Source organism: Equus asinus, chromosome 14 (assembly GCF_041296235.1).
Source record: "Equus asinus isolate D_3611 breed Donkey chromosome 14, EquAss-T2T_v2, whole genome shotgun sequence".
In the NCBI taxonomy this organism is placed as follows: domain Eukaryota; kingdom Metazoa; phylum Chordata; class Mammalia; order Perissodactyla; family Equidae; genus Equus; species Equus asinus.
Window position 1 is genome coordinate 41,217,971 of NC_091803.1, and position 19,455 is coordinate 41,237,425.

Sequence of the window (19,455 nt, forward strand, 5' to 3'; positions counted from 1 at the left end):
CATCAAGCCATGCTGAGGTGGTGTCCCACATAACAGAACTAGAAGGACCCACAACTAGGATATACAGCTATGTACTGGGTGTCTTTGGGGAGAAGAAGACAAAAAATGGTTAAGTGGTAAATTTTATGTCATGTAAATTTTATCACAATGAACAGTTTTTAAAAGTTGGTGAGAAATATCTTTGCAAATGGAATTGTTAAACCACCTCTGTGAACAGTATACTCTTTGTACTTGTTCTGTGGGTTGGGGGAGGTGGGAAGGAAGAAATTACAAAGGGTGTTTTGCTGGGATGTACTAGAAGGTTTCATATTACACATTGCCTAGTGTGCTATGTGCCATTTTTGTTTTTCCTGAGGAAGATTACCCCTGAGCTAACATCTGCTACCAATCCTCCTCTTTTTGCTGAGGAAGACTGGCCCTGAGCTAACATCCATGCCCATCTTCCTCTATGTTATATGTGGGACACCTGCCACAGCATGGTTTGATAAGAAGTGGGTAGGTCCACACCTGGGATCTGAACCGGCGAACCCTGGGCTACTGAAGTGGAACATGGGAACTTAACAGCTGTGCCACTAGGCCAGCTCCTATGTCCCTTTCATTTAACTTTGCTGTATTGTATATAAATCCAGGAATATCTTCCTCAAGGGCCTGGGAACCATCTCTTCAATATGTAATCGTTAAGGGAGATAGGCTTTATCTCCAAGTTTCTGTGGGAGGCTGGGAGCCTAGCTTCAGTGGGCGCCTACCAAGTTGCAAAGCTACCTTCTGTCATAAATGCTCAAAATAAGAAGTTTATTTTCCCTTTGACTAAAGCCAATTAGCAAACACAGATGGCCACCTCAATTACCAGGTGAATTTGGGATGAATTCTGTGTGACAAATGGTGCTGTCAGGTCCTCTTACTTGAACACTAGTTATCATCTTGAGAACATATATGGAATGAGTTGTATCGGCTTGGCATGGGAAAGGATGCCAGGATGAAAGGGCGGGATTTTTTTCCTGTCTTTGCAATGTCTTAGTGGATTGCCTGTGATGCAGCACGTTCTGGTTTAATCCTTATTCAATAATAAAACTGTTTTCTTTCTCTATTACTTTTGTGGAGAGGATTTCTGCATTGGGAGAAGATTTGGTTTTTAATTATATTTCCCCAACGGTGACAAAAGCAGTAAAAAGTTGGGAATCATGTTGTAAAACCAAATCTCATTCAGTGGGTCGTTTTTGGAAAGGACTTGAGATAAACAAAGGATTCTAGACTACAATGGTCATAATTAGAAGTCAGCTGCAGATATAACCTTTGTTACGTGAGTGTAGTTTATTCAACACTACTGTGTACATAGTGGACAAACTGAAGTCCTTATTTGCCGGGGTCCCGCCCCAGCTGAGTCCAGGTTCCTGAGGGATGGACGGCGTCGGCACAACGAGGGGAAAATAAAGGGGACGTGAGACTTGGGTTGGTGTTAGCAAGTCCAACTTTACTGTGCACAAGTGTCGTTTTTATATTTTTCAGGATTAGTACAGAAATAGCTCTACAAATATTCTCAGAGAGATAAGGAAGTAAAAAACGAGCACAAGAATATTTATTAGCATTCTATTCTATAGAGCATAAGGTTAATGGTAGTCTTCTCCGCAATTAACTAGTGTTTGTTGTCTCTAAGCTAAAAGAGATAGGTACCTAGACATCTGTTGTAATTCATGGTAAAGTTAAATCAAAGAGAGAAGGTCCAGGCCTCCGGACAGGACAGCATTCCGCCTGTTTACATCCTGGGGGAGCCATTCCTGCCTCCCTCAATCATTTACGCCTTTAGTGTAGATGGTTAATGGGAACAAAAGGCGACTCCAGGGTATCTTATCCCCAGGGCTATCTGCATTCTCAGCGGGCAGTTAAACATCTTTATATTTTCGCGCCCTTTAGGGGGTGGAAGCATTCCTTTGTCTTTTAGATTGTAGAGCTAACAGTCCCCTAAGCACACAGCCGGAGAAAATGTCATTTTGTTAGTAAAGTAAAGGGCTGAAAAGCTAAGCTAAACTATGTATCTTCAAAATAAAAAACAGAAATAAGTATAGACATAACCTTGATAGAAAGCATGCGTATAATTCAGAAAATATCAGGGGTGTGGGCCGGCCATTCTTCACCGAGGGGCATCACTGCACCCCTCGGCCCTTCTAGTCATCAATTATTTATTATTTATTGCTTTTAGGAGAAAACCTGTATAACATTTTAACAGAAAGCAGAAGGTCAAGAACAATATATAGATACTTCTTGATCATCCAATTAACCAGCAAACTTAGAAGGACGATGCATATATATTTAGACAAAGAACTGGAGGGAGAAGGAAACATTAACCAGATGGAGGCCATAAACCTAACTCGACATCTTATCTGGGCAGGATTCCTTTCTGCTTGTCTCAAAAGGGACTGTGTGCTCCTCTGTTAATTAACTGAAAAATACCTTGAAAGTTACCTGCAGGTGGTCACATTCTCTTACTATATCTAATTTTCCCGGGAGGTAGTGCCTCCCAAGCAGCCACCCAAAGGAGTGAAAACTGGAGGTTAAGAAAGGAAAAGGAATGAAGGGCAATTAGAAGCAGCACAGGTTTCAAAACTATGTGAGGGGCCGGCCGGTTATTCTTCACCAAGGGGCGACCCTGCACCCCTCGGTGTTAATCGACTGGACCGTGTCAAACAGCCGATCAAATGATGTAGCCACAGCTCCCGGCACTTATTTGAAACGTCCAGCTTTTCTAGAAGTACATAAAGTAGGTTGAAAGTAGAGGTAGGGAAAGCACACATTTTGTAAATACCCTTTTGTTAAAATTCAGATGAAATAGTGTATTTTGGAAGTGGAATGGTCAAGCTACTTCCTTGAGGGGAACACATCGTGTTTGTGCTGGTTCAGGAAGAAGGGAGGAGAAAGTACGAAGGGCTCCATGCTAGTCTGCTTAGAGTTAGACAGGATTAACCATCACCCTCTTGTGTTCTGTGCATTTGGTTTTATTTTGCAGTGTCTGTCATGTATATAAAGGATAAGTTCAAATTTTATAATATCTAGTCTTTCTAGATGTTACAGAAGTTGCTCGCATATGACACAAGTAGAACTAGTAAACTGATTTTTTGCTATCTACCTCTTGGTGTTAAATGAATCTCTGTCATCAAAATGGTGGAAGAAGGAGAAGAGGAAAGGTGGAGGGAGGGGCCGTTGCTAGTATTTCCATATCTAGAAGATAGTTTGGAGTTATATCCGTAGCTCTATCTGTGTATTTTTTATAAAGTGCCTGTGTTTATTGTGACAAAGCTCATTGTTTATTTTGCAACATCTCAGCTTTTTGTAGGTGTTGAGGTGACAATGTGTGATAAAAAATAGAGCTGGGGGGCCGGCTCCATGGCCCAGTGGTTAAGTTTGCGTGCTCCGCTGTGGCAGCCCAGGGTTCGGATCCTGGGCGCGAACATGGCACCGCTCGTCAGGCCACGTTGAGGCGATGTCCCACATCCCACAGCTAGAAGGACGTGCAACTAAGATATACAGCTGTGTACAGGGGGGGTTTGGGGATATAAAAGCAGAAAAAAAAAAAAGATTGGCAAGAGGTGTTAGCCCAGGTGCCAATCTTTGGGAAAAAAAGGAAGATTGACAACAGTTGTTAGCCCAAGTGCCAATCTTTAAAAAAAAAAAAATAGAGCTAGGGAGGGGCTGGCCCCATGAGTGGTTAAATTCCCACACTCTCCCTTTGGCAGCCTAGGTTTGAGAGTTCAGATCCCAGGCATGGACCTACTCCATTCATCAGCCATGCTGTGGAGGCATCCTACCTACAAAATAGAGGAAGATTGGCATGGACAGTAGCTCAAGGTGAATCTTCCTCACCAAAAAAAAAAAAAAAAGTAAAAAAATAGAGCTAGTGAATTAGCCAATTTGTAAATATCTTAAAAAATAATTAATAGAAAAGAAGCATCTTGGACATGGAATTGTTAAACCACCTCTGAGCAGTGAGTGTCAGGACTTGTCCATTAATTTGGTGGTGGGGAGAGGTATGGGCAGATGTGTTCACATTTGCTTACTTTTTTTTTTTTTTTTTGGTGAGGAAGTTTGGCCCTGAGCTAACATCTGTTACCAATGTTCCTTTTTTTTTTTCTCCCCAAAGCCCCAGTACATAACTGTATATCCTAGTTGCAAGTCATTCCAGTTCTTCTCTGTGGGATGCCACCTCAGCATGGCTTGATGAGCAGTGTGTAGGTCCACACCTGGGATCCAAACCAGTGAACCCCGGGCTGCTGAAGCGGAGCACACGAACTTAACCACTCAGCCATGGGGCCAGCCCCTCACATGGAGATTTTGATGATAACCATTGATGTATGTATACAACTCTTTTTGGCTGTACTGTAGAAATACATTATTAAACAACTGAGAGGAAACATATTTCTTGATAATATTTTAATAGAATATGTCTGATAATGAATTCTCTTAAAATCATTGTACTCTATTGTTTTATGTCTCTTTTAATATTGAACAGAAGGGAATGCAGTATTTTAACTGTAATTCTGTCGATATCTTTATCTAGAGGCCTGTTGCCATTTTTGTCTTTTATGACATTTTTGTCCCCCAAGTGTATTAGTCAGGGTTCTACAGAGAACAGAACCAATGGGATTGATTGATTTAAACTGGCTCTGAGAACACCCAGAAATAATGTTTAATGTGGGAGCCCCATGACCGGTCAAGTTAACACGCAAAATTAACCATCACACCAAGAAAAGCAGGATTTCTTTTTCTTTCTTTTTTTACTGATTGATTTGGTGTACTGTATTTTTAGTTATCAAAATACTCGTGGCTTTTGGACTTTGAATTGGTCATTATTCACGATCATGATGTGTGAAAACGCATGATACACCCTGCACAAGCTCAATCACATAAAAATGTTTGCGTAGTTCTTTGTACGCACACGTAGGACCTAGAACACATCAAACTGTAAAGTGCTTACGATTATGGATGACGTTTGGGTACTTTGCTTCCTGTATTTTTCAGTTTTCTATAATGTACCTATTAACCTTTAACAATTTAAAAACTGACAGCACCATCTCAGTGATGTCCAACAGCAAAGTTAATTACTCACTTGCTCATGCTTACGTTGGTTGCTGTGTTAGTTCCCGAGAGCTACCGTAACAAAGGACCACAAGCTGGGTCGCTAAACACCAAATTTATTCTCTCATAGTTCTGGAGACCAGAAGTCCAAAACCAAGGTGTTGGTGGAGATGGTTTCTTCTGGAGATACTGAGGAAGAATCTGTTCCATGCCTCTCTCCTAATTTCTGGTGGTTGCCAGCAAGCCTTGGAGTTCTTGACCTGTAGCTGCATCACCCTGACCTCTGCCTCCATTGTCACATGACCTTCTTCCCTGTGTACTCTCTCTTCTTGTAAGGACACCAGTCATATTGGATTGAGGGCCAACCCTAATCTAGTATGATGTTATCTTAACTAATTACATCTACAAAGACCCTATTTCCAGATAAGGTCCCATTCACAGGTATTGGAGTCTAGGACTTGTCTTTCTGGGGGACGCAATTCAACCCACAACAGTTGCAGGTTAGTGGTTTCTCTGCTCCTGTCAGATGTGTCTTTCCATTCTTGGATCCAGACTAAAGGAGGGGCCCCTACTTAGCATGTGCCGTTCCTGTGGCAGGAATAAGCAATAGCTCTCAAAACATCCATTCACATGAGGCATGTATTATGTTCGATCACATGACAAGTTTGAGCACATGCCGTAACTCTCTCTGCGTCACGAGTTCCTGCCTCAGGCTTGTGTTTGTCCAAAACCTGCATCACTTCGCAGTCATGGAGTTCCTGTTAAGAGTCAGTCGGTTCAATTTCCGTTTTGTCTTTAATTAATTTATAGTCATTCCACTTTTTGTAACTTGTAACTATAACAAAAGTATGGTCTCTTCCATCAATCCAGTGAGAGTCCACTTCTTTGAAGTTTGAAATTTTTCTTAAGAATACAAATGCATCTTCAGCTGATTAAATGCAAGAAACACATGAAAAAATCTTAGCACTTAAGATTCTTTCAAGAAAAGATATCCGTTTCTGAAATATATTCACAATATAACAATAGTTAGGCAACACAATGGTTTCATTTATACTCTGTAAATTTTTTTTTAAGATTTTATTTTTCCTTTTTCTCCCCAAAGCCCCCTGGCACACAGTTGTATACTCCAGTTGTGGGTCCCTCTAGTTGTGGCACGTGGGACACCACCCCAGCATGGCCTGACAAGTGGCGCCATGTCCATGCCCCAGATCCAACCTGGCAAAACTCTGGGCCACCAGAGTGGAGCACGCGAACTCCACCACTAGGCCTTGGGGCTGGCCCCTCTATAAATATTTTTAAGTGGAATATTTTCGCAATGTCCACATCAATGGGACAAACTCTAGATGTTGCTCTCAAGTGTTAGTCTGTGTGGTAGTGAGGGCAGCAGGACAGGAACAAGGGGGTTCCTTGCTCTATACTCTACATCTGGTGCCATTTTGCTAAGCAGCTTGGGTGCAGAACGGTAGCTGTGCCATGTTGTTATCTGAATAGTAGAAATTGCACTGTCATTTCTGGGAGTTGGGGAAGCAGGAAGGGGTTCACCACATCCCTGAACTTCAGGAAGTGGGCCCAGGCTATCCACTAGAGGCGTGTGATCCTTAAACCCATTGGTTGGAGGTTTCAGGGCACAAGCTGGAAGCTTGTATTCTTTGGTTTGCTTATTTTTTTGCCTTTGGATTGAAGTTACCTTATTCCACTTCATCTAAGAATAACCTATAAACATAGAAAAGGGGTTCCACGTAGTTGATCATCAGGGAGATGCCACATAAAATCATGACAAGATGCCATTATACACCCTGTGGGAGGGTGAAAACTGAAAAGACTCATGACACCAAGTGTTGGTGAGGATTTGCAACAACTGATTGCTGTACACTGCTGGTACTTTAAAATGGTACCACCACTTTGGAAAACAGCTTGGCAGTATTTTTTATATATATAAAATTAAATTATGGTCTATCATAGCATTCAACAATTCCATTTCTAGATATCTGGCCAAGGGGCTGAAAAATTGTTTGTTAGGAGACAAAAAAATTATCTTATCAGCTATCTGGGCATTCGTAGCCCAGTCAAGCTGACACATAAAATTAGCCATCACATTCAGCAACTAGAGTAAGAGGCCAGAAGAGGAACTGTAATGATTCTAGTTAGGATATAACTCAAAATCTCAACCAGTGACGACGGCTTCTCACGTTGTTCTTATCAGTTTTAGAATTATTGGTTTTTTCACTCTTTTATCCCTTTAGTCATTCAGCACATATTTAATGAGCATCTGTGATGTGCCAGGGTCACAGTGAACAAGAAAAGGTCCATGTCCTCAAGGGATTTGTCATCTGAAATAAGGTAAACAAGTAAATTAGTCATTTTAGTACAGTGTGATCAATGCTATGATGACGTGATGTGTCACAGGTATGCTTTCACTAGTAGAGTGCCACCAGGGATCTTAGCCCTACCATATAGAGCTCACTGCCAAAACACACAGTAGAGGAGCACTGTAGACAGAAGGCGTGAGACCCAGGTCTTTCCACGTTGCCTGTTCGGATATGGAGTCTTTGGTTTAATACTGATATCTTGACAGGAAAGAATGTCTTTGGATTAGGAATTCAGGGAGGTGAATCTCTGAGGAGGTGACTCTAGAGAGCATACAAAATGGAAGGACTTGACACAAGAAAATGGAGTGATGGTGTAACTGTCAACGCCTTAAAGGAACACCCATAAAAATCACAGACACCCCCAGAGATAACCAAACAGCAGGCTGCAGACTTGAACAAGATGTGGAAGCAGCAAAAAAGGGGAAGGTGAAGGCGGACCAAAGCCAGTGAGCCATTCCAGAGAGCGGACAACAGGCTGCTGGTCGCCTTGCTGATTCCAATGCCTCTTGCCTTCCCTTCGGCTGGGCTGATTTCCTGTTCTGACTCACTGGACCGTGCCAAGGACTTTGTGGATTTCGGTTCGTAACCCCTTGCATACTGAATGCTGTGTTTGGTGTTAGTTAATATGTTCTTATGATACTCGTGGTTTATTGTGCGATGTTTGATTGCGTCTCGGTAAAGGGCTGCCAGGTTGTTACCGCTGTTCCTGGACCTCAGTCACTTGCAACGAGATCCTTTGAATTTACTGTAATAAATCTTGGCATTGTGGAAAGACACAAAAGTGAGTGGACAATCCATTATTAACTGCTGGTTACAATGAAATTCAAAGAGATACCTGATTGGCAAGAAGGGGGAACAGCTAATGCAAAGGCCCTGAGGTAGGAACACACTGAATGTTAGAGGACCTGAAGGAAGGCCATGTGACCATAGCATAGGGAGTCCCAGAGGCCTGGGAGGAAGATAGCAGAGGGAGATCGCAGTGGCCTAATTTGGGGCCAAGAGATTGGATTTCATTCTAAAGGCAGTGGGAAACCATTGGATTACCTTTAGCAGAGATCAGATCTGACTTGCATTGTGCCCGCAGGGGTGGGGACTCACTTGTCACTGCTCGCTTTACCCAGCTTCCTTGGCGAGGCGAGATACAGCAGTGCTCGCAATCACCGAACTTCGGTGATTAGCAGTAGCTGACAAGTACGTGGTTACAGCGACTTCCTTACTGCAGAAGAGTAGACTCTAACCAGGTTTTCTCAGCTCTCACTTCCCTTTATCCTAGCCCAAGACAAACAGACAAAAAAACAGCAACAACAACAAAAGCTTCAACGGGGCTCTTTAAGAAATCTCCTACACGGCCTGAGGGAACTCTTTAAGGTAATGGAAATGTTCTGTCTTGATTGTGGTGGCGATTATAGAGGAGTACCCATTTATCAAAACCCATCAAACTGTAGACTTACAGTTGGGCAGTTTTATTGTATGTAAATTATGCCTCCTTAAAGTTGATTTAAAACAAGAAAATTCTCTACACGCTCTTGGTAAATACAAAGGAGGGGCACTTTGCACTGTCTCAAGAGGCCTGGAAACTTCTCAGAGAGGATGGCGTTAGAGCCGCTACTTGAAGAATGAGTGATCGTATGGTCATTTAAAACAAGCTTTCAAAATTCCATGACACTCCCATGAAGATCTGTGGCTAGTGCCTTGTGACTACTTGATCATCAGAATAACGTGGAAGTGGTGCTGTGCTTTACAAATGGGCAGCTTCCACTTCCTGTCTTTTGGACACTCTGTCTTGGCCGACAGCCAGCCCCACTTGCCAGACGTGTGAGCGAGCCATCCTGGAAATGGGTGGGTCCTCCAGTCCGCAAACTACCCCAGCTGATGCCGCCTGGAGCAGAGACAAGCTCTCCCGGCGGTCTGCTGACCTAACTGCAGATGTGTGAGCTAAATCAATGACTCTTGTTTTAACCCACTAAGCCTCAGGGTGGTTCGCTATGCAGCAATAACAACTGATCAGTTAGATAAAAAGGGTGGCGACAGGACGGGTATTCCAGGCCCCAAATCCTTAAGGCGAGCAGTGTTTCAGAATTCAGAATTTTTGGTTTTAGAGTGATAATACAGTTCCTATATTTGTATTTTCATAACATTTCCAGTGGGTAATCCACGACATTAATTCATCTGTAGGAAAGTGTATAAATATGTGCACTAAAATCAACAAATTAAGACGATAAATAGCCACAAGTCAGGCTTTGCTACTGAATGAATTTGCTGCAAAAGAAAACAAAATCTTTAGTTGTTAAAACTATATTGGATTTTGATTTTGGAATTGCACTTAAGGAATGAAGGATGGACTGGTAGTTTGGCCTGCCTAAAAGGAGGGGGAGAGAGGGGTGTGGGGCAAGAGATTCAACTTTCAGATAAAGTTCTTTATAAATACAAATTCTCATACAATCCATGGCCTTCCATGCCCAGAGGGCTTTGATTTGAGGGCCTCCACCATCTTGAGGTGCAAAAGACCCAGGAGGCCAGAGGATCTACCCAACCAGTCCGGCCACTTCAGTCTTAGTTTCTTGATACGCATAAAAAAAGGTCAGAGTCAGTTCAGAAGGCAGAAGTGGGGGCAGGGCAGGCTGCCTGTAGAGGGGAGGGAAGAGGAAATTTCATCTTGAAATTCTATATACTTATTTATTTTTTGAAAAATTTTACAGGAATATATTGGTGTATTACTTCCGTAAATATATAAACCATATACCATATGAAACGAGCCAGCCCTGGTGGTCCAGTGGTTAAGATTTGGTGCTCTCACCTCCGTGACCCGGATTTGTTTCCCAGTCAGGGAACCACACCACCCGTGTGTCTGTTGTCAGACTGGCGGCTGCATGTTGCTGTGATGCTGAAAGCTATGCCACCGAGATTTCAAATACCAGCAGGGTCACCCCTAGTGGACAGGTTTCACTGGAGCTTCCAGACTAGGACAGACTAGGAAGAAGGACATGGCCACCCACTTCCAAAAAAGTTGGCCATGAAAACCCTGTGAATAGCAGTGGAGCATTGTCTGATAGAGCGCTGGAAGGTGAAAGGATGGTACAAAAAGACTGGGCAGGGTTCTGCTCTGCTGTCCACAGGTCACTAGGAGTCAGAATCCACTCGACAGTGCTAAATGACAACAATACTGCATGAAATAGGTTCTGGCAATTTTCTTATGATTTACTCTATAACATGATTAATGGCAGTTGCAGGAAAGGCAGGAACAAGCCAGAGTCAGGGTAAGGTGACCCGGCTTCTCTTGTTTAGTAAAGAGGAGGCAGGTGATTGCCGCTGACGGGGTTCAGGACACACTACCCCAAAGTGTGGCCCCTTGGCATATTGAATACTCTAAGCTGAAGGAGGGTGAGAAAAAGCAGAAGCAGGAAGGGCACTCTGACCTCCTTCTTGCTCCCGCCTTTCTGCACTGAAACAGGGCATAAAACTCTGCTGTGAGAGGAGCCCTCCCTATACCTGGAGGAGAAGAACATCCTTATCTCTGAAGACAAAGGCACGCTGAGAAGAATCCTAACAAACTGGCCTTGCTAAATTTCCCCCAATTCACTGCAATTACCTCGTATTCCTCAATCTATCGTATTCCTCCACAAACGCCCATTCCCCATCAAACCTGGGGTGACAGTCCACAGGTCTGCTTCTCTGGGTCTTCATGTCCTTATGAAGGCTCCACGTCATGTCAAACTTATATTAAGTAAATTCATGTGCTCTTTTCCTGTTAACCTCTTTGTCAGTTACATTTTTTAGACCCAGCCAGGGACTGACTCTAAGAGGGTCCAGGAAAACTTTTTCCTCCCCTACACCTCCTCACCTTCTCTTCCTAGGATGTCTCCTTGAAAACCCAATAGGCCCCAGAAGAGGTCCAGCCTTTTGATTTTGCGGTGCAAGACTGCGGGCTTTCTGGTCCTTGGAGCTGTGAGCGCTGGCCTCCAGGTCTGACTTAGAAGCTTCTCACAAGGTGTATGGAGACAATCACAGACAGAAGAGACGTTCTCATTATTCTCTCTTCTAGTTTTTTGTATAAATTTGTGTGGAAATCAGAATTTGTAGTCACTTTCGTGCTACCTTACATGCGTGTAAATACTATAATGTTTACTCGATACTAAATTGTGCTCTCATATTGGTACAGAAGGGTCTTAGGTTGGCAGGATTCTTTCATTTCCCCCGAAATTGATAGACAAACTATAAAATAGGCTAATTAAGCAAAAATAAGACTGTCAGGAAAAGTCACACTATAGATATTCAATTTAGGTGAATAGAGCTTAAGAGATAGACAGTATCAGCAAGAATACTGTAACCATTGCACACAATTCTGCTCCACTTTCCACTCGATGACCTGTGTCCTGTCCAGCCGGAGCTCCCAGACTTCACTTTTCAAGTGGTGCTCGTCACAGAATGAGCATCTTGTCGCCCTGAATGTAATTCTAACATGTGAAAAGCAGCCGTTTCTGTTTGGCATGCCTCCAAACACAAGGTGAGCACTTTGTCTGGTGTACGTGAAAGTACAGCCTGATCTCAAGTTGGAGAAAAGACTCACTGTGCTGATTGCTTTGAGAGGAGGTATGTCCATCTCCTGCATCAGTCTGGAAGCAGATGTGGAAGGGGAGAGTTGGTCACTGTTGGGGGAGGAAAAATTTCTCCTCTGCTCTTCTGGGTTCATCTGGCTGGTCTAAGATTAAATTGACATGAGACAGATTGACAGGAGAAAATCAAATCCAATTTCATATGTACAGGAACCCCAAAGATACAAGGCTCCCTGACAGAGGAGCAATTGAGGTTTATATGCCATCCTGAGCTAAGGAGAAGAGTGTAGGCTAATAGGACTTCAAAGGAGAGGGAAGCAATTCTCAGGAAGATGGGAAAAGCAGGTTTGGTAAACAAATGTTTGATATGCTATGCAGAGACAGTGGGACACAGAGAGGACTTTGATCAACCAGGCCATGCTAAGTTTCCCCTAGTTGACCACACCTGCCTCTTATTCTTTGTAGACATCTCTGGCAATAGCTCTTCTTCCTAGAACAGGCCCTTTATCTAAATTCTTTAGGCAGTTAAGAGGGAGGCAAAAAGAGATATTGCCTGAGTCTTTTGTTTCTTAAAAATAATCAGCCTGAAATAATCCTCATGCCAGAGAGACACATTTTGGGGTGGCAAAGTTTGCTCCCTGACATCACCGTCCCAGGGTCTGCTCCCAGCACTCCCAGCCCTTTGGTATACTCCATTGTGTTCACCCTACCCAATGCCTGCTGGTGAGACCACCAAGAATGGACCCAAATCTCAGGACCTAGTGGGTCCTACAGAGGACCTTGTCCTCTCTCTAGGCCATGTACACTCCCCAATTACAGCTACAGATTCAGTCTTACTTGACTACACTCAAAGCTTCTGCTTGCCAGTAGAAACACCTCTGACAATGACCACGAATGACTATGATTTCCTGGAATGGACTATGTGTCCTTGGGCTATTCTGTCTAGACAGATAGCCATCTCCAGTCCACCTTTAGTGAATATGATCTTCACTTCGGGGTGGCCACTCTGAGTTTTCCAGGGCTCTCTCCCAGATCCATAATCATCCTGGGGCCTGGAACTGGTTATTATACATGGAACATGATGCTACAGGTTCATGTGGGGCTCCATTTCTGGGTCAAGGGACTAATGAACTGGTGAGATCCATATGGGATTTCTCACCCCACCAGACCAAATAGCCAGTGCCTCCAGTCCTAGGATCCAAGCAAATCAGTATGGAGGCCTAGGTCGGAGTGGTCTTAGATAAGAGAATTATTCCTTAGTATCTGCAGGCCAGACAGGGAGTGGACTCTACCCTCACTAAACTGTGTTGTGTTTAGGTTAACTCTGGTGGCAAGGTAGAACAACCAGACTCCTATGTATCGAAATGGGTAGAATGGCTGACTAAGATGCTCTGATCAGCAGCCTGGAACCTTTTCTCTTGTCTTATCTGGGATCCTTTGGCCCCTGATTTTTGGGAGGGCTTCAGGTGTTATTCATCGCCTTCCTTTTCCCGCTCACTCTTCTAACCATCCTTCAGTGTCTCCCATAGCAAAACCAGAGACTAGCTTCACAATCCTTATGGTTCAGCAGGTATAGGTGCCAGACTGCTAGTGGGGTGGAATATGACACGTAGAAGCTATCCTTTGAAATCAAGGGGTGGACTGAGAGGCAAGGATTAACTTGTCTGGAGACTGCTCCCCTGTAGACTGGCCTCCGAGGGAGGAAGCTGGCTTCCTGTAGAAAGAGTCTGTTTGGGTTACAGAAGCTGGTTAGAGCTGAGAGTAAAAAGAGTAAACGATGTAGTGGAACAGGACTGAGGAGTATGTCATATTAAAAGGCTCTATCTACCAGACTTGCACTACAGTCCAAGGTCACTTCAGGGTGAAGCTGATAAAGCCTCAACGACAGGACTGGTAAGCCCAGAGGCTGGTTCATCTCCTGGACTCTCATCTGGCTCGGCTAAGTCTGTGTTCTGCCCTATGTGGCAATGGGCATTGGAGGGGAGAGGGGTCACACACCTGGCACTGCCCTATCTCTGTTATTTCCTCCAATAAACACTGTTCCAGGCTTCCTGCTTGTACTGTCAGCTGTCTACCCCTCTTTGCTCAATAATGCCCATAAAATCATTTCTCACCTTCGTCCTGAATTCCTGGCGTACCAGAACCAGCCAAGAGCCATCTAACCTTTCTCCTGCACGAGAAATGATCAGAGATGTTTCCTCCAAATAAATTAAGTAGAAAAACATTCAAAAGAGCATGTCTACCTGGCATCAAAACAGATTTAACAGAGGAAAAGTGCACAGAGTCACCCGGGTCATTTGAAGACTTAATGAAAAAAAAGACTTTTATTACTTGCATATTCTAGGAGGAAATGAGGGGCAATATGTGGTAAATACAAGGAAGGCATTTCTCCCTCATTCACATGGGATATGAACGAAAGTACTTTCACAGAGCTTTCCACCAATGTTTAAAGTTTTTGTCCCAAGATGTTTTAGAAGACAGAGATACACTGTATAGAATTTCACAATTAAAAGTTAAGCCCTTAAGGCTATAATTAACAAGATAAGAAATAACAAGTGTTGGAGAGGATGTGGAGAAAAGGGAACACTCACACACTGCTAGTGAGAAGCCACTATGGGAAACAGTATGGAGATTTCTCAAAAATTAAGAATGGAAATACCATATGACCCAGCTATCCCGCTACTGGGTGTTTATCCACAGAACATGAAATAAATAATTCAAAAAGATATATTCACCTATACGTGCACTGCAGCACTATTCACAATGGCCAAGGTGTAGAAGCAACACAAGTGCTCATCAATGGATGAATGGATAAAGAAGATGTGGTATATATACACAATGGAATACTACTCAGCCATGAAAAAGACAAAATCGCTCTTTTACCAGGAACCTGCCAACATGGGCCGTGTTCACAATGAAACCAGGAAGAAGTTGGCCTGGGTCATCATTGAGAAAGACTACACGTGCCAAGGCAGTGACTTCCATGCCAATAAGCACATGTATGAGGGAGGACATCACAGTTATTCCCAGCAAGAGCCCCCACCAAAGGATAGCAGGCCATGTCGCTCATCTGATGTAGCGGATTCAGAGAGGCCTGGTGAGAGGTATACCCATCAAGCTGCAGGATTATGAGAGAGAAAGGAGACATGATTATGTTCCTGAGGTCTCAGCTCTGGATCAAGAGATTGCTGAAGTAGATCCTGACACTGAGGACATGCTGAAACTCTTGGATTTTGACGGTCTGTCCAAACTGCAGGTCACTCAGCCTACAGCTGGGAGGAACTTCAAAACGCCACGCGGAACCATTGGAATCTTTCTGCTGTGCTGTTATGTTGTCAATAAACCTTGGACAACAATAACAACAACAACAAAAAGACAAAATCGTGCCATTTACGACAACATAGATAGACCTGGAGGATTTTATGCTAAGTGAAATAAGTCAGACAGAGAAAGACAAACACCGTATGATTTCACTCATGTGGAAGATAAACAAACACACGCACAGGTAAGGAGAACAGATTAGTGGTTACCAGAGGGGAAGGAGGAGAGGGTGGAAGTGAAAGGGGTGAAGGGGCGTGTGCATATGCTGACAAATGGAAACAAGACTATTGCCGGTGAACACGATGCAGTCTATACAGAAACTGAACTAGAATAATGTACACCTGAAATTACACTATGTTGAAAGCCAATATGACCTCAATAAAATAATTTTTTTAAAAGTTCCAAAATAGATGGTTGGTGATGGTTGCACAACTCCGCAAATATACTAAAAGCTATTGAATTGTACAATTTAAATAGGTGAATTGTATGATATATGAACTATTTCTCTATAAAACTACTTTTTGAAAAAAGAAAAAAAGTTAAGCCATCAAGATTGAACATTATTGCTTGCTGACTAGCACCCATTCCTTCCCATTGGCAACAGTCTACTGGATTTCCTTGAATGAAATTAGCCAAAGTTTAGGTGGGATTGATCCCACCTATGGATTCAGGGGTGGCACATTGTCAGTTTGAGGCAATCAGCAAAAACAGTTTAGTTTCCCAGAACTCATGATTGTCTTAAGAATGTATGTACATATGACCAGGTTCGGAACTATGAGAGGCAACGAGAGGCTGGCAAGTTCTGGGAAAGAGGTTTCCTCCCTTTTCCAAGAAAAATTCAGAGAAAGACGTTGCTTCTTCTAATAGGAATGAAGGACGCAGCCCTGGAGCTCCTGCCAGCCGTCTTTTGACCACAATGGGAGGCGGATGTAGGAGAGGAAAAACTTCCTTCTACCCTCTTAGGACCTATAGCTGAGCCCAAGAATTAAATTCATGTAAGACAGATGAGCAGGAGAAAAGTGTACATATTTTACATAATTTTTTTTTTGAGGAAGATTAGCCCTGAGCTAACATCTGCTGCCAATCCCCCTCTTTTTGCTGAGAGAGAGTGGCCCTGAGCTCACATCTGTGCCCATCTTCCTCCATTTTATATGTGGGATGCCTGCCACAGCGTGGCTTGATAAGCGGTGCATAGATCTGTGACCGGGATCCGAACCAGTGAACCCCGGGCCGCAGAAGCGGAACATGCAAACTTAACCTCTACGCCACCGGGCCAGCCCCCGTTTTATGTAAAGTTTTTATGTGTACACAGATGCCTTCAAAAGGAAAATGAAGACCTGAAGAAGCTGTTAGACCCAAAAGCTTACAAAGAACAATAAATTCTGGGAATGTAACAAGAGACAAAGGGGTTTGGGCAAGGGGCAGTAAATTGTGGGACAGTGACTAGGAAATATATGGGGGAAACTAATGGAAGATAAGGGTTACGTTAGCAGGTTGGTTTGTACAGATCCATTTTGGTGTTGACTCCCAGTCTTTGATGATAAGAATTGTAAGAGAGGAAGAAATTTTTCTCTCCCCTTCTAGGTTCTTCTGGTTGGTCCAAGAATTAAACTGACAGGAGACAGAATCACAGGAGAAAATCAAACCAAGTTTAATAACGTGTATACTTGGGAGAAACCCAGGAAAACTGAGTAACTCGCCAAAATAGTTGAAGCCACCACCTTAAATACCATCTTCTTCTAAAGACAAAAGAAGATGTTAAGGGTAGTAATTTGGGACTTCAAAGGGAGGAAGGAAATTTACACAGAGTTGGAAAAGCAAATGTTTGGTAAACAAATGTCTGCCATGCCTGGCAGAGACAATGGGACATGGAGAGAACTTTGATCGAAAGGGCCTTGCTAGGTTGCTCCCTGTCTACCACACCCAGTTCATATTAAACTAGAGTTATCTATGGTGATAGCTCCTTCCTGGAACAGCCCTTGTATCTTAATTATTATTTTTTCTTTTGGTGAGGAAGATTGTCCCTGAGCTAACATCTGTTGCCAATCTTCCTCTTTTTGCTTGAAGAAGATTGTCGCTGAGCTAACATCTGTGCCAGTCTTCCTCTATTTTGTATGTGGCACACTGCCACAGCATGGCTGATGAACAGTGAGTAGGTCCACACCCAGGATCCGAACTTGCGAACCCCGGGCCACCAAAGCAGAGAGTATGAACTTAACTACTATGCCACTGGGCTGGCTGCTATCTTAAGTTTTTTTAGGCAGTTAAGGGGGGAGGTCAAAATTTCTGCCTGAGTCTTTTGTTCTTAAAAAATAATGAAGCCAAGAGACACATTTTGGGGTAGCAAATTCTGCTCCCCTACAGAATGTTCTTCTGTTGATGATGCAGAAAGGGCATTTTTCTTTCTTTCTTTTTTTTTTGAGGAAGATTAGTCCTGAGTTAACATTTGCTGCCAATCCTCCTCTTTTTTGCTGAGGAAGACTGGCCCTGAGCTAACATCCGTGCCTATCTTCCTCTACTTTTTATGTGGGACGCCTACCACAGCATGGTTGACAAATGATATGTACGTCTGCACCTGTGATCCGAACCGGCGAACCCCGGGCGGCCGAAGTGGAACCTGCGAACTTAACCACTGCACCACCAGACTGGCCCTGAAAGGGCACTTTTCTCATGGGAGATTTTATGACTTCCTTTTAGGTAGAAACAGGGTGGTCAGAGAGCCCTTCCTGCATCTGCCGCTTCTCCCTTGCCTTGAGTACAAGGTCGCAATACGCCGAAGTGGCATAATTTGGGATGGCTGGTTCTGAACGCCTTTACAACCTTTGTTTGAAGCCAATTTTAGAGAAGGTGAAGAGAGTCCAGAAGAAACCAGCTCATTGGTGACATGGCTGAGCTGCTGTATCAGGTCCCGGTTGAAGTCTGCTCTATCGCTGGGCTTATCAATTCTGTGGGGCAATACATTCTCATTATTGTTTAAGGCAGTGACTCTGAATCTCTGCTTGCTACTCAGAGGATCCTAACAGATAGAGCCATCACGTTTGATGTAATGACATGAAAACCACTAAAAACAGACCAAGAAAAAAGCTAGAAAGGCAAGGCAATCATGATTCAAATTTGGATGTGTGCTGTTATCTCTGTCTAGTCTTAGAGTCAAAATCTGCTGCAATGGAGTTGCTTGGTGGGAAAGATTTTACGTGTTATGTGTTCAACAGGCTTTAATTTTCACAGCAGTGTCTTTATCCAAGGAGCCAGGATGTGGGACCTGGCTGCGGATGTAAATAGGCCTATGTGTTGAGAAGATAAAAATTATCCAAAAACTGAGACAAGGTCAAGTTACATTGTGCAGATAACTGTAACCAAGTTGAGCAAATTGTTGATAGAAGAGGAGTTCTGTTGTTTGAAGTCTTTGTTAATTGGTAGTATATCTGGTTAATAGCCCTGTTTGTGAAGTTAGAATTTACCCCAAACAATTAATAGTCATGAGTTTTACAGTCTAACAATCCTTAACCAGCCTTGTGACTAGACCTACAATGTTTAACCAGGTATTTCTTTCTGGAGACGAATCATGAAATATAATCCTCCCCCCACTTTTTTTTCTATTAAGATTTCCCTCTCTAAAAGCATCTGTGTTAGCTTTCTTTTGCTTTTTGAAATTTTTATTGAGGTATAATTGGCCTATAATGTTATATTAGTTTCCGGTGCACAACAAAATGATTCATTATTTGTATACATTGTGAAATGACCACCACAATAAGTGTAGGCAATGTTGGTCACCTTACGTAGTTTTTTCTTGTGATGAGCATTAATTTTAAGATTTATTCTCTGAGCAACTTTTAAATAGGCGATACAGTATTATTAATATGTCGCCATGCTGTACATTACATTGCCATGACTTACTTATTTTATAACTGGAAGTTTGTACCCTTTGACCCCCTTCACCTATTTCTCCCACCCCTCACCCCCCATCTCTGGCACCCACCGTGTAAACGTAAGGAAGTCTATGGAGCCTGCAGTGGGATGCGAGGCCACGAGGAGGATGAAGGTGCCTTGGCTAACAGGAGCACCAATGGCTGGACATATGAGTGAGGCCATCTTGGACCATCCCGGCCAGTTGACCCTCCATCTGAATGCAGCCACATGAGTGA

The 19,455-nt window shown here is 43.2% G+C and overlaps 1 pseudogene; it reads left to right on the forward strand.

Annotated features, from left to right (window-relative positions):
• Nucleotides 1-10,749: 10,749 nt before the first annotated feature.
• LOC139040125 (small ribosomal subunit protein eS17 pseudogene) lies at nt 10,750-16,204 on the forward strand (annotated as a pseudogene).
• The last annotated feature ends 3,251 nt before the right edge of the window (nt 16,205-19,455 follow it).